Genomic DNA, 14611 nt, shown 5'->3' on the forward strand with positions numbered 1-14611 from the left:
GTCGACGATCAAGGATCAGGGACGCTGTCTCATTTGCCAAGGTGTCGAAAATCCGATGGGCTGGTCACGTAATGAGATTTAAAGATGACCGTTGGACTAAACAAAAACAAATAAGCAAAAAAAAAAATCCCCCAAAGCCAACAACAGCAACAAAAAGAAACTACATATAATGCGTGCAAGTTCCTATCTGCTTCTACTACTCGTCTTATTTTGATAGTGTTCTAAAGTTATCATGGTGGGATCATGTTACTTAAGTGTTTGTTTCTTTTTGCTAAACAATGCTAAAGGACTCTTAAATGTATTTTCCCAGCACAGGTTAGAAAGTATATTAGAAATGAAAATGTTATGACCGAATAATAAAAATATTTTCTACCCTCCCAAAGTCATATTATTCCCATTGTAGAAGAGTGTTCATGTATTATAAATTTATTTCTGCATTACCAGAGCTACTCTATCATCATCTATACTGTTATCTGATTATCATGGACATCAGTCAAAACCCATGAAAAAATGCAATGCCTAGTGGACTTTATGATTGTAGATACAAGATAAAAACCTTATGATTCAAATAAAGCAATCAAATGAATTTTTGTAGCCACAAGATCATATTTACTTAAAGGACTGCGACTATAAGAGAAAAATTTCTCTTACTGAAAGTTGAGACAAAAGCTGTCAGAGAACCTGGTAGTAAATAGCTCTAAAATTGTTTTCTCTGCTTCATTTCAAAAGCTTAGGGCTACCAATGTTTGACCTTTTACAAATTGAATGGTTTCCTTCATGTCTTGGTGTTGCAGTGAGTGCTGTTGGTGTGGGGTTGATGTAGTCATCAAGAATGGTAAATATGCTCATTACTGGTTCATTCTTCTGCATCAAGAACATTTCTCATCCAGTGACATTTGCTGGTTCTCTCTAAGAAAGGTAAAATGATTGTATTTTTCCTCCACATTTTCCCTACCGTGTATCTTGACCAAGCAGGGAACAGAAAATTGTGTAATTGCCCAAAAATGACTCTATGTAGCTATGCAAAGGAAAATAATGTCAGTTTGAACAGGAAGGCATTTTGCTGAGAATATTGAAAGTCAGCCTGTTATCTTTACTATTTAGTTAAGGAAAGCCCATAATATATCTTAGGATTTTGCCATCTTTTGTGTAAATTGTACATTAAATTATACTTCATCTCTGGTATTAGGATATTTAACTAATAGCTTCAAATACATAGACACAGACATATTAATGTTGGAAGATTTGTGTAGTTTTAAAGGTTAAACATCCATGCATTGCAATTATTTTTAATATTAAAAAGACTTTTACAGAGATAAAATGGAGGTCTACTTTACATGTATTTAAGCTCTGCAATGTAAAATATAATATTTAATTTCTATGCTGATATTAAAATAAAAATACTTTAAACTTTTTTAGTTTTGATACACATCTCTAACATAGTACAGTTGAAAAAATTGGCTTGTATAAAATATATTATTGCCCAGGTCACACAAAGTGTCTAACAACAAAATCTGAGACTATATTTGAATCTTGTTCTTTGTAACACAAATCTCCCACCAATAAATCTTGCAACTGTATAAATCATATGTATAAAATGGACATGCTGAAATAAAAGAAACATTGTCAAATTCTACTTCAAATATTTTGAAATAAAAGACAAGTTAGAAAGGAAATTTTTTTCACGGGAGAGACATACCTCCTATCAGAGTTTGGATAACATTCAGAAAATACTTTAAAACTTAACAAAATTTGTTTTAAATATGCTAAATTTTTTGAACTACATTTAAATAGGGTACGATTATAATTTCTAATTTACAGTAAAGGAAATTGACTAGGAGTATACTAATCTTTTTTTCTAGTTTATTCTCTTAACTTTTATAATTTGTTCTGAACTATTAATGTTGTAAGGACTTATTTTTCTGGAGGCAAAGGACTTTTAGTTACTGATTGAGTTTGGATAATGGAAGAACTAAGAGTGAATGGCATGTAAGAGAAGAAATTGGAATATTTATTCACTTTGGTATTTTTTTGACAAAGAACGGTCTTTTCCCAAGACCACAATTCAAACCAATGTTGGTGTCATCCATTTCCTGTTGGTGTCTGCAGTTATCTCTGTGATACATAACACCAGTATCTTTTATACTTTACAGACTAGGTACAACCCCCCCACGGCAAAGCCTGGCAGGCTACTCGTGATGTATTTAATATGCCAAACACAGTAACAACAAAGTCTCACAATGGAGACGTTACTGGGTATGCTTGAGAAAATCCTGAACAACGGGAGGACAGTGACAGTGACAGGTACAAACACTTTTTGGCTATTGCTATTTTTGCTCTTTACTACTCCTTATTGCTTCTTTAAATGTGCACAGCATTGTTTCTGTTCTCTTCAATTCCTTCCTTTGGAGTATGCCAATTGGTGACTGCAGAATATTTAACTGACAAAAAAAGGTTAAGAGAATTGCCTTAGCATAACTTGATTAGGATTTGGCAGTTGAATTTCAACTCAGGTTTGATGCAAACACCAGCCATTGTGTAATTATTTAGTCTCTCAGATCAATCAATCAACCACTGCAGGTAAGAGGATAAACTGTGACCAAAACCCCAAAAGATACTCAAATTCTTGTACTGGTTCATTCTTTTTTCCTTTCTTTCTTTCTTTCTTTCTTTCTTTCTTTCTTTCTTTCTTTCTTTTTTTTTTAAGTCAGATGGGTGTCCTGGTACATTCTTTATCTGGAGAAAGTATCCCTATCATTATGACACTATTGTGGAGGAAGCCTAACCCATAGCCTATCAACAACAGTTGAAATACTGAAGATATAGATGAGTACCAAGTAGTTGAACAGATAAACTAAACTCCTTCATGTTAAGAGATAGCAATATGGGCTGGAGCGATAATACTGCGGTAGGGCATTTGCCTTGCGCTCAGCCTGCCTGGCCGAGCCAGGTTCGATTCCTCCATCCCTCTCGGAGAGCCCGGCAAGCTACCAAGAGTATCTTGCCCGCGCTGCAAAGCCTGGCAAGCTACCCGTGACGTATTCAATATGCCAAACACAGTAACAGCAAATCTCACAATGGAGACATTACTGGGCCCGCTCGAGCAAATCAATGAATAACGGGAGGACAGTACACAGTGCAGTGCACCACAAATCCATGATTAAAGTGAATTACTCCTTGAGTTCAATCTAAAGTACTCGCCTGATAATTCATAAAATTCGTCACCACAAAATTTTAATCATTCACTAACTATTAAATTCCTACTATAGTCTAGCGGAGGAATATAGCACAGCGGTAGGACGTTTGCCTTGCACGCAGCCAACATGGCCGACCCAAGTTCGATTCCTCTGCCCCTCTCGGAGAGCCCGGCAAGCTACCGAGAGTATCTCGCCCGCACGGCAGAGCCTGACAAGCTCCCCGTGACATATTCGAGATGCCAGACACAGTAACAACAAAGTCTCCAATGGAGACGTTACTGGGCCCACTCGAGCAAATCGATGATCAACGGGAGGGCCTTTACTTTTACTTTACTTAGTCTATTCATTACACTATGTGTAATGTGTAAGACATAGACAAATCAATAATGCAAGCTTTCTGATAACAAAGAAATCACAAATAAGTATGTAGAAGATTAGCACACACAAATTCAATAGAGTTAGTAGCTATGATGATACTTGTTTTGGGTTGCTATGAAAGGAAAGCATTTATATTTCTTTATTCTTACCATTTCATCTGGAATGATTCAACGGTATCACCTGGCCACATATTATTTTCCCCTAGTGCCTAAAATTAATGACCCACATCCTAGAATATAAAACCACAGTTGACCACATTAGGTGGGAACTCATATGGATTAATTAATCCACATAATATGCTGACTACTCCTCAATAAACCTTCTGTCCTTTCACACTCTAATATCTCAACATGATGACTGGTTATTGGTTATGATTAATGGAAAAATTGTCCTGGCTTATTTCTTTATCTTCAAATATGCATTAACAATGGGTATGATAGTATTTATAAATAGGTGACTGATTTATATTTCAATCATATATAAACCAAATAAGTATTTTATAAAGCAAATAGATATTTTATTTGTCTTCTAATCCCTGTCTGTAAATCAGAAACTGGCCATTCACTACTATTGAGTGTTTTTTTTTCTCCAGCACCGTATGAAGACTAAATACATTACAATTCTTTTGGCTTGTTTTCGGATGGCATAGCTAGCAGTGCTCAGGGTTTACTCTTGACGCTGAGCTCATTAATCTCTCCAGGTGAACTCAGGTGACCTTGTGTTGTATGTGTGTCAAATCTGGGTGAATGCAAGCACCCTGCTCACTGTACTATTACTCCACCTCACCCCCAATTTTAATAAGAATGCAAATAAATATGCACTATCCTTACTAGTATCAGTTATATTAACATCAGCACTATACTGTATACTATATTAGTACTATACTGATAATTTTATGGGGTTGGTGAGATAATACAGAGGTTAATATGCTTTCCTTGGTTGCTGCCAACTCATGCTACATTTCTGACACAACATATTCCCCCTGAGTACCACCAGGAGTGATCCCTGATCACAGAGCCAGGACTGAGCTCTTAGTGTGACTCCAAAAATAAAACAAAATTTTATAAAACTACTTCTGTATGATATATGTTGGTTTCTAAGCAGTTTACCTGTATTGGGTGATTTAATTTTCACAAAGCACTGCTCAAGAGAAAATATTTTCTCACATTTTCAAAAAAAAGAAAAAAAGAAAAGATAATATTGCAGAAGTATTCTGTTCTTTAAACCAAATTAAAAAAAATCCTACTATATTCTTGCCTTTTGCTTTTCCTTTTGTGACAGATTCTCCAAATTGTCATTATTCAGACCTATTTCTTCAGTGGTATAATAAATGCAATTTGAATGACCCTCACTTTCAGTCGTGATGTCCAGTCATCTTAGTGTTCTGCAAGATTCTGTCTCCACTAAGCTCTCCCTTTTTAATACAATATAGACAGTAACCTCTCCAAGGAATTTTTAATGAAGAGATAAATCTATACATAATGTTAAAAGAAATTTTCTCAAGATTTGTACAGATTTGAAGGTGTTCCAATGATTTCATTGGTAAAGACAGCAGAAACAAAAATAAACAAGTAGAACGACATTCAATCAAAGAGTTTTTGCATCGCAAAAGAATCTTGGGCTAAAACTAAATGACACCCACCTGAATGGGACAAAATATTGATACTCAACATATCAGGCAAAAGATCATCCAAGGTGCATAAAAAACTCACAGATGTCCACAAAAACAAAAATTCATAAACCCTATTGAAAAATGAGACAATAAATGAACACTCTTACCTGAAAAAGACAGACAAATGGTCAATAGGCACACAGAAACACTCATTATAACTTATTATCAGGAAACCCCATATCAAGACAATGATATACCATCTCATACTAGTGAGAATGGCACATACAAAAAAAATACAAACAACAACAGAAAACTCCAACCTCCCAAAGTATGAATCTTCTGAATTGGTGAGAATGTGGTAAAAAAATAAATTCATGTTTACTGCTGGTAGAAATACTGTCTGGCTAAATTTCTACCAAAAATAGCATGATACTTGTGAAAAAAAATAAGGCCAGACCTACCACATGACCCAGAAATTCCACTTCTTGGCATCCAGGTCCAAGACCAATAACATTCATTCTGAAGAACATATACTCATCACTTTCATTGCGCACTTAGCACAACAGCTAGAATATGCACTTAACCCAAGTGTTCAATGACAAATGAGTAGATAATAAAGGTATGGTATATATACAGATGAATACTGTGCAAATACAAGGAATGCTGTAATCATGCAATTCACTGAAACTTGAATTAAACTAGATAACATGTTTAGTGAAATCAGAAGAAAGACATATATCAGATAATCTCACTTACCTGTGGTATATAGAATAACAGGACAAGGGAATTCAAGGCATCAAAGATGGACTACCTAGAGTAGCTTGGATCCTATGTTATAGAAATGAGCAAGAAGAACAAGGAAAGTTGGATGGGAAGTAACAAGGGCAGGGGTCAAGAATCTTGGAGACATTGATGGTGTGGAGGTGTTATAAATGCTCAAGGATCACAGTCAACAATGCTGTGAGCAGGAGACCTAAACTACAGTAACTAATAGCTAAATTTTGAAACATCCCTGGCAAGGAGGCAAGCTGGACTTGAGAGGGAAACTGAGAACATTTGTGGATAGAAGTTCACACTGTTAGTGGGATTAATGTTGTCACATTCTATGTTTATGTCTGAAATTCCATCATGAACAACCTTGCAAATCACAGTGCCTGAATTTTTGAAAAAGGAATTTTTTTCTGGATACACAAGTTTAAGCCAGTTTATTCTTTGGAACTACACTAAAAGTCCATCTATAAAATTTCATACTGCATGTCTTTCTGACAGGGAGGATAAGAGGTGATGTAAATTTTTCGAAAAAGTGTCTTATTCTGCGTAAGAAACCAGTCAATTTTCATGTTTATTAGTGTAGACCTTGGAACTGAAAGGTCTTACTTTGCTAATGTAAATGCCATAATTTGGACTGTAGGCATTGGTACAGATCTTTCTTTTTATCATTTTTTAGAAATGGTAAAAACCAAATTATTTATAATATATGATAAAGCATGAAAATAAATTACTTGGTTTCCCAGAAAGTTAATTTAAACATTCACAAACTGCAAAACATTTCAATTCCCATATTTCTATAGTGTGATACAATTATCTACTCTTAGAAGAAGACTTTAGATTACAGACCTCAAAAAGAAGTTCTCAGTCCTGATTTCAGGTTTTTTGTTGTCATTATTAAATATTGACCTTTTAACATCTTCTAGGTGCTGTGTCAGTTTATATCTGCTGGTTTTCTCCTGGGATTGGAGTACACAGGTCAACTGCCAAGAAACACATTTAGTTTTATTGTCTCTAATTACCATAAGAAAAGAATTTAAAGGTATCTTCGGGTTATATTTTAATTTGACACCATTTTTATATTTCTACTGTCAAGGAAAAATGTGTAGAAATTTGAGAAATCAAAAGATTCATATTCAATTCAATAGCACAGCGGGTAGGGCGTTCGCCTTACACGCGGCCAACATGGCCGACCCGAGTTCGATTCCTCCGCCCCTCTCGGAGAGCCCGGCAAGCTACCGAGAGTATTCGATATGCCAGACACAGTAACAACAAAGTCTTCAATGGAGACGTTACTGGGCCCGCTCGAGCAAATCGACGATCAACGGGAGGGCCTTTACTTACTTACTTTACTAGTATCTGTGTGCTTCTAGAAATTCTAAAATCTGGTCCAACTCTCCAGAATTCTGATGTACACGATGGTATAGAATGCTCTCATTTCAGTGAGAAAAGTTTTTGACTAGTTGCTTTTTCAAAAAGCTGACACAGTTATTTTATTTGCCAAGTCATAAGACAGTCACATCTAATAGAAAACCATCCCTTATAGTCCTCATTGCTATTTATTCATTTTAAATTATCTCTATAATATTTTAATCACAGCATTTATGTATCATATTCAGTCACGGTCACGGTCGGTCCTCCTGTTGTTCATCGATTTGCACGAGCGGGCCCAGTAACGTCTCCATCATGAGACTTGTTGTTACTGTGTTTGGCATATCGAATCGTCACGGGTAGCTTGCCAGGCTCTGCCCTGCGGGCAAGATACTCTTGATAGCTTGCCGGGCTCTCCGAGAGGGGCAGAGGAATCGAACTTGAGTCGGCTATGTTGGCCGCATGTAAGGCAAATGCCTAACCACTGATGATCCTTTAGGAAAAAAATTCCACAACTCCCCCCTCATTGTTTGTGAACAATCTTAAACTACATACCTTTGGTATACTCTCTTACCTTGTTACACACACCCTCAAATCTTGGGTCCAGTTTGAAACTGCTAAGGATAATAGAATTGACTAAGTTCATCTTCTGTATTGCTTCAAAAGCTAAGCAATCAATAGATAATCCTTTTTTATCTTCTACCTAATCATATAATTAAAAATCACTCATATTCTTTGGCCTCAAGTAATATTAAGTAAGTCAATAAACTTAGTGGTGAAATAGATGCTCAACAGGAATAACATGTCAGCCTCTGTTTTTTGTAGAAATTCCCCCTTTATTGTCTTTAAGGAGAGTGAACCAATCAAATACCACTTCTCTCACCTTAACAATAAAAATCTGCCTGTGCTCCTCTTAAAAACGTGATAAAATAAGAATTTAACTTTGTTTGCTACTGTTATAATAGAGCCAAACTATGCACTGTAGCACTGTCCTCCAATTGTTCATCTATTTGCTAGACTGGGCACCAGTCACGTCTCCATTGTGAGACTTGTTGTTACTGTTTTTGGCATATTGAATACACCATGGGGAGCTTGCCAGGCTCTGTTGAGCAGGCGGGATACTCTCAGTAGCTTGACAGGCTCTCACAGTGGAATTGAACACTGGTCGGCTGCGTGCAAGGCAAACTCCCTACCAGCTGTGCTATTCTAAAGGTGCTATTCTGTGCTATTCTATTCTAATTTCTGGAGACTACGTAAATTTTCCATTGCAATTCATTCCTCTAATAATTCCTGTAATGGGTAGGAATGCTTGTTAGAGACAAATGATCCATATAAGTTTTCCCACCATGCTACCACATAAAGCATGAGATTTTCAACACTGTCATGAGAACTCCAATAATGAGAGGAATCATATGACTAATATTGCTATGTGTATAAACTATGTTTCCCTATAAAAGTGAGATTCCTATGCAGAGTACTAAAATATTAATAAGCATTACAAGGAAGAGAAAATAGAAAGCAAAGAGGTTATAATGAATAGGTGAGGAATAAAGTCCAAAACAGTCATGGAAGGAAGTATAAGTATTTTATGTAGAGAATATAAGTAGTTTCTAAGTAACTGATCCTTACACAAACACACACACACAAACACACATTCACACATGTGTGTATGTATATATATGTATGTATATATATATATATATATATATATATATATATATATACTTCCATACATTGAACCAGGAAATAAGGAGTTTATCAATAGGTTTGAAAAGTTTCTTTAAGTTTCTTATTATAGAAAAATTCACTTCAATTAATCACTTAATCCCCGTTATTCATCGATTTACTCGAGCGGGTGCCAGTAACGTCTCCATTCATCCCTGTTGCATGCTAGCGTAGCCCAATGGTATCTGTTCATTCTAGGAACATGCAGAGCCTCAAACCAATCATTCAGGGTCTTGACGAAGAAGTCTGACCATCTTATAGGTGGGCGTCCACGTGATCTTTTGATGTCCCATGGAATCCAATCAGCAGTGGCTCTAGTCCAGCGGTTGTCTGTAAACCTCATTACGTGTCCAGCCCATTTGATTTTTGATGTCTTGACAAATGAGACAGCGTCCCTGATTCTTGAGCGTTGACGAAGATCAGAACTCCGGATTCTATCTCTCATTTGAGTGAATCGTGATATTCCAAGCATAGCTCTTTCAATTCCTCTTTGAGAGACCCGAATAGCGTTCTCATCCTGTTTTCGTAGGGTCCAGGTCTCTGAGGCATATGTTAATGCAGGAAGAACAGTGGAATCAAAGAGATGTGCTCGTAGCTGGAGGTTCTTTGTCCTTTTAGTTATTTTTTCAACGTTCTTGAAGGCATTCCAAGCCGCTCTCTTCCTCCTGCGCAACTCAGGTGCCAGGTCATTCATCATGTTGATTTCTTGACCTAGGTATATATAACTGTTGCATTCGGAGATGGTGGTTCTGTTGAGAGCGAATGGAGCATCAGGAACAAGGTAGTTTCTCATAAACATTGTCTTCATAAGATTCACCTGTAGTCCGACCTTTCCACATTCACGGTTAAAGTCGTTCAGCATTTGTGCCGCTTGGCTGATGTTTGATGTTATTAGAACGATGTCATCAGCAAAGTGGAGGTGGTGTAGTTGCCGACCATCTACTTCACTCCCATGCTTTCCCATTCCAGTCATCGCATGATGTTCTCGAGGGTGGCACTGAAGAGTTTTGGTGAAATGGTATCACCCTGCCGAACCCCTCTCTTGATATGGATGATTACTTCTTTGTAGAATGGTGAGATCTTGGTAGTGAATCTACAATAGAACTCACGAAGGATCCTGATGTATTGAGTTTGTACACCCTGCTTGGCTAGGGCTTCCATGACCGCTTCCGTCTCAACAGAATCAAAGGCCTTCTTTAAATCAATGAACATTAGACAGAGCGGCATCTTGAACTCCAGAGAAACCTCAATGAGTTTAGTAATCATGTGGATATGGTCGATGGTACTGAATCCTTTTCGGAATCCGGCTTGTTCACATGGTTGTCCTTCATCTAGTGTTCTGCTAATCCTATTCAGGATGACTCGAGTGAACAGTTTGTAGACGACAGACAAAAGGCAGATTGGGCGATAGTTGCCAATGCCGTGGATGTCTCACTTCTTGTATAGTAGTATAGTCCTGCTGGTTTTCCATTGGGATGGAACCTTGCCTTCAAACAGGTAGCGTGTGAAGAGCCGAGCCAATGTATTGATGAGTACTGATGGTAAGTTCTTCAGGTGTTCAGGTCTGATCTTGTCTGGGCCAGGTGTTCTTTGTTTCTTTACCGACGAGATGGCATGTTGGATTTTGGAAGGGAGAACATTGGGAACGACATATCCATCATGTGGTATGTGGTATGTGGGCAAGTGGACGTGGCTATTAAAGAGATCTGAGTAGAAGTCATGAATAATCTTCTCCATTGCCCTTCTGGAAGATGTGATAGATCCATCATGATGTCGGAGGGCAGTCATCTTGGTTTTGTAGTTGGTGAAGGACAGGCGGGCTTTACGAATGCTTTTCCCAGCTTCTGCCGCATCTACCAGTACTGCTGCTCTCCTAGTTTTGAGGTCATCCTTGATGGCTTCTCTGCACTGTTTTGCCAGTTCGGATGTTCGCTTGTGGTTGCCTGAGGCATGTGTCAAGCCACGTTGGCGAATAAATTCAAGAGTGTTCGAAGAAAGGCAGTTTTTTGTGGTTATCTCTCTCTTGGCATTCCTCGCACAATCATGGAGGTGTTGAATCATTCGATCATATTCCTCATCAATGTTGTCAATGACGGCATCTTCCCATGTTGCGGCAACAGAGCCAAAGAGTTCCCAGTTGGTGGTCATTCTGGGAGTCCTCTTCTTAAACCTTGCATTCTTTTCTCCTCGTTCTGTGAGGTAGAATTTTGCATGAAGAAGACGGTGGTCTGATCCCGTTTGGAGTTTTGGGACAACAGCGACATCGGTTAGGCAAAACCGCCGATTGAATATGATGTGGTCTATTTCATTGTGGAACCGTCCATTGGGAGACTCCCATATCCAACGTTTAGATTCAGCCTTTTGGAACTGTGAGTTCCCATGGAAGGTTTTGGTTGACATGATGAACTCAGTCTATCACCCTGTTTGTTCCATTCTAGGCCATGGGTCCCGATGTGGAGTTCATCGACTGATCTTCTTGGTCCTATCTTGGCATTAAAATCACCGACAATGATCTTGTAGAAGGTGTGATCTTCTTTATAGAACTTTTCCAGCTCCATATAGAACTTCTCAGTTTCTCTTTCACCATAACTGGATGTTGGTGCATAGAAAACAAAGATAGAAACTGCCGGTAGTGAGCCACATCTATTCAAGTGTAATCGTCCAATTCGGGTTGTTAGGCATTCGAATGAATTAATGCTCGTGGCTAAGTTTGTGTTGACAAGGATACCGACACCACCGACGCCTCTTTTATCACATGTTCCAAGGAACAGTTCTTCTCCAGTGTCGAAAACAGCATGATGTGATTGATGTCTTCTCATTTCGGTCAGACCAATGATGTCGTACTTGATCTTTCGCGCTTGTACCATAAGGTCTTCAATGGATGCAGTAGATGCCAGCGTACGAGCATTAAAAGTACAGACAATCATTTTTGTTTTTCTTCGTTTTGGCTGCCTATTTCTGCCTTGGTATTTTATCAGCCTTTCCTTCCATATCCTTCTTGACTCTGCCATATTCAGGTTTAGGGGAATGAGATCCATTTATTACTGGATTTGGCATATCAATTTGGTCTATTTGGTATAGACCATGGATAGCTTGCCAGGCTTTGCCGTGTGGGTGGGATATTTAACGGTACCCTGAAAACTTAGAGAAAAGTAAATAAATAGTCGGGCGGCCGCATTCGCGGCCGCGTGCTTCTGGGAGCTTGTTGTGATAATCTCTGGATCCTGGCCATTGTTGGGGTTACACGGCAGTTGGAGGGTGTAACTGTCTAGCTACTGACAGGTCTTGTCCCAAACCGTGCAGGCCTGGAGATCTCAGCCCCGGGTCCCACACACCTCGGTTCCTCTGCCAGTTCTGTTATGCCTGAGGCTTATCCAAGTGTGTGGAGAGTGGCCTCAGTATGGCCTTGGCTGGGGCCTGGAGGTCTTCAGCTATTTGGGCCCTGGCGAGGATATTCAGGCACAGGGTAGGAGACTCTGCCTTGTGCTCTCCTGGGAGCTTGTTGTGATAATCTCTGGATCCTGGCCATTGTTGGGGTTACACGGCAGTTGGAGGGTGTAACTGTCTAGCTACTGACAGGTCCAGTCCCAAACCGTGCAGGCTTGGAGATCTCAGTCCTGGGTTCCACACACCTGGGTTGTGGTAGCAAAATTACATACTATATATTATTGAAAATTGTATTTTGATGATCTTAGGAAGCACAGTCCTTCCTTTTGAGCTGAGGATACAAAGTTGGATCAATCAAAACCTTAAAAGATAAAGTCAGGGCTGGAGCAAAAGCACAGCAGGTAAGGCGTTTGCCTTGCGTGCAGCCAAGATGGCCGATACAGGTTCAATTCCCAGCATCCCATATGGTCCCCCGAGCACCGCCAGGAATGATTCCTTAGTGCGTGAGCCAGGAGTAACCCCTGAGCATCGCCGAGTGTGAGCCCAAAAAAAATAAATAAATAAAGTCGTATGTCTTAAGATATTGTCAATATGAATTTTAGACTTTTAGGTTAAAAACCTAAATCCTCAAACTTTTCATACATTATATGTTCACTTTTAAAGTTAGTTGTTCTATTTATTTTAACCACTGATTGGTCTTTATTTATCTTATTTGATGTTACCGTTCCCATTATCAGTAATCCTTACAACAAAAAAGTCCTATAATACAATTAACTTGGAAAAATAAATTGACCACTCAAAGCCCAAGAGGTTCCTTTGAAGTTACTATTTAAAATCTTCCTCTTAATAAAAACATCACCATAACTGCACTATCTGAAAAAGTAGCTTATTTTTTTAACTCCCTGAAAATATTATTTATCTTTAAATGTTTTATTTATTTTCTGCTGAGGTATGGGCAACAAATAAAAATTCTGATTCATAATAGTTAATTCAAAAAATGAAGGCATACTTACACAAAAACATAGTACAACCCAGAAGATTGTCAGTCTTCTGAAGTTATTAAAATAAAAATAACCACATTACTCACTGAAGCAAGATTGGAATACTCTGATTTCCTGCATTATAAGTTTGCAACTTAAGTACAACTATTTTTATTTGAAAATTGGACAAATTATACAATTTAAACCCCAAAATGTAAATGAGCTAGAAAACAGGTATTTTTGAAATTGTTAGGGCATTCTTTGTAATAATTTCATTTAATCAAAGACCATGTGCTGAATCATTTTATACTTCTACTTAAATGAGCCGTAAAGTGTCCATATTTTTGGTTCAATACTGTTCTATTACTTTTGAATGAAATTAACAATTTATTCAGTAGGCTGAATAAAGAAAATTTCCTTTCCAATAGGACTCAATTCATCATTAAACGTGTAATCTCTAGAATTAAAAAATAAAATGTAACAAAACAAAAAACAAAACAAAAACCTTCCTTCAAAAATAAGTGAAGTCCACCCAGGTGACAATTTAAGTAGGGACATTTTTCCTTTCTTACCTTCAAACTCAATCTGAAATGTTGGCTTTCCGTGGGTCTCAAGCCTATTACTTTTTATACCATTGAAATATACCATTGAAACTCCTGGGTCCCTCACTTATTGATTGCAGATCATTGGACTTCTCAGCTTCTAAAACTGAATTCCTTATAATAAAACTCTTTATGTCTATTTATATATGTATATTCCAATTTGTATGTATGTATGTATGATATATGTGCATAAGTGTGCTTTATCTTACTAGTTCTGTTTTTCTGAAGAATCCCACTAAGACACCAAAATAAATCCTTACTCAACTCTAAAACTCTAAGTGGGTTATTCATTTTCTAGACAACTGACAAAAATAACAGAGATAATGGCACTCTACCCAATTGACATTGAAAGTTGTTATTGAGAGGAATAAAGATATACACAAATATATTTGTGTATATCTTTCTTATAAATATTTTATCTAAATATTTCATGCAAGATTGATAACTATAGAAAAATTTTAGATAAGCATTCTTAGTCTTCCATCATTGGGTAAATAAAATAGAATTTTTACTAATGTAAATTTCCCAACAGATATATATATACATACATACATATATGTATATGTATGTGTATATAAGTTTCTCTAGAAA

The sequence above is a fragment of the Sorex fumeus genome, unplaced genomic scaffold (assembly GCF_029834395.1).
Source record: "Sorex fumeus unplaced genomic scaffold, SorFum_2.1 ptg000124l, whole genome shotgun sequence".
Taxonomy (NCBI): Eukaryota; Metazoa; Chordata; class Mammalia; order Eulipotyphla; family Soricidae; genus Sorex; species Sorex fumeus.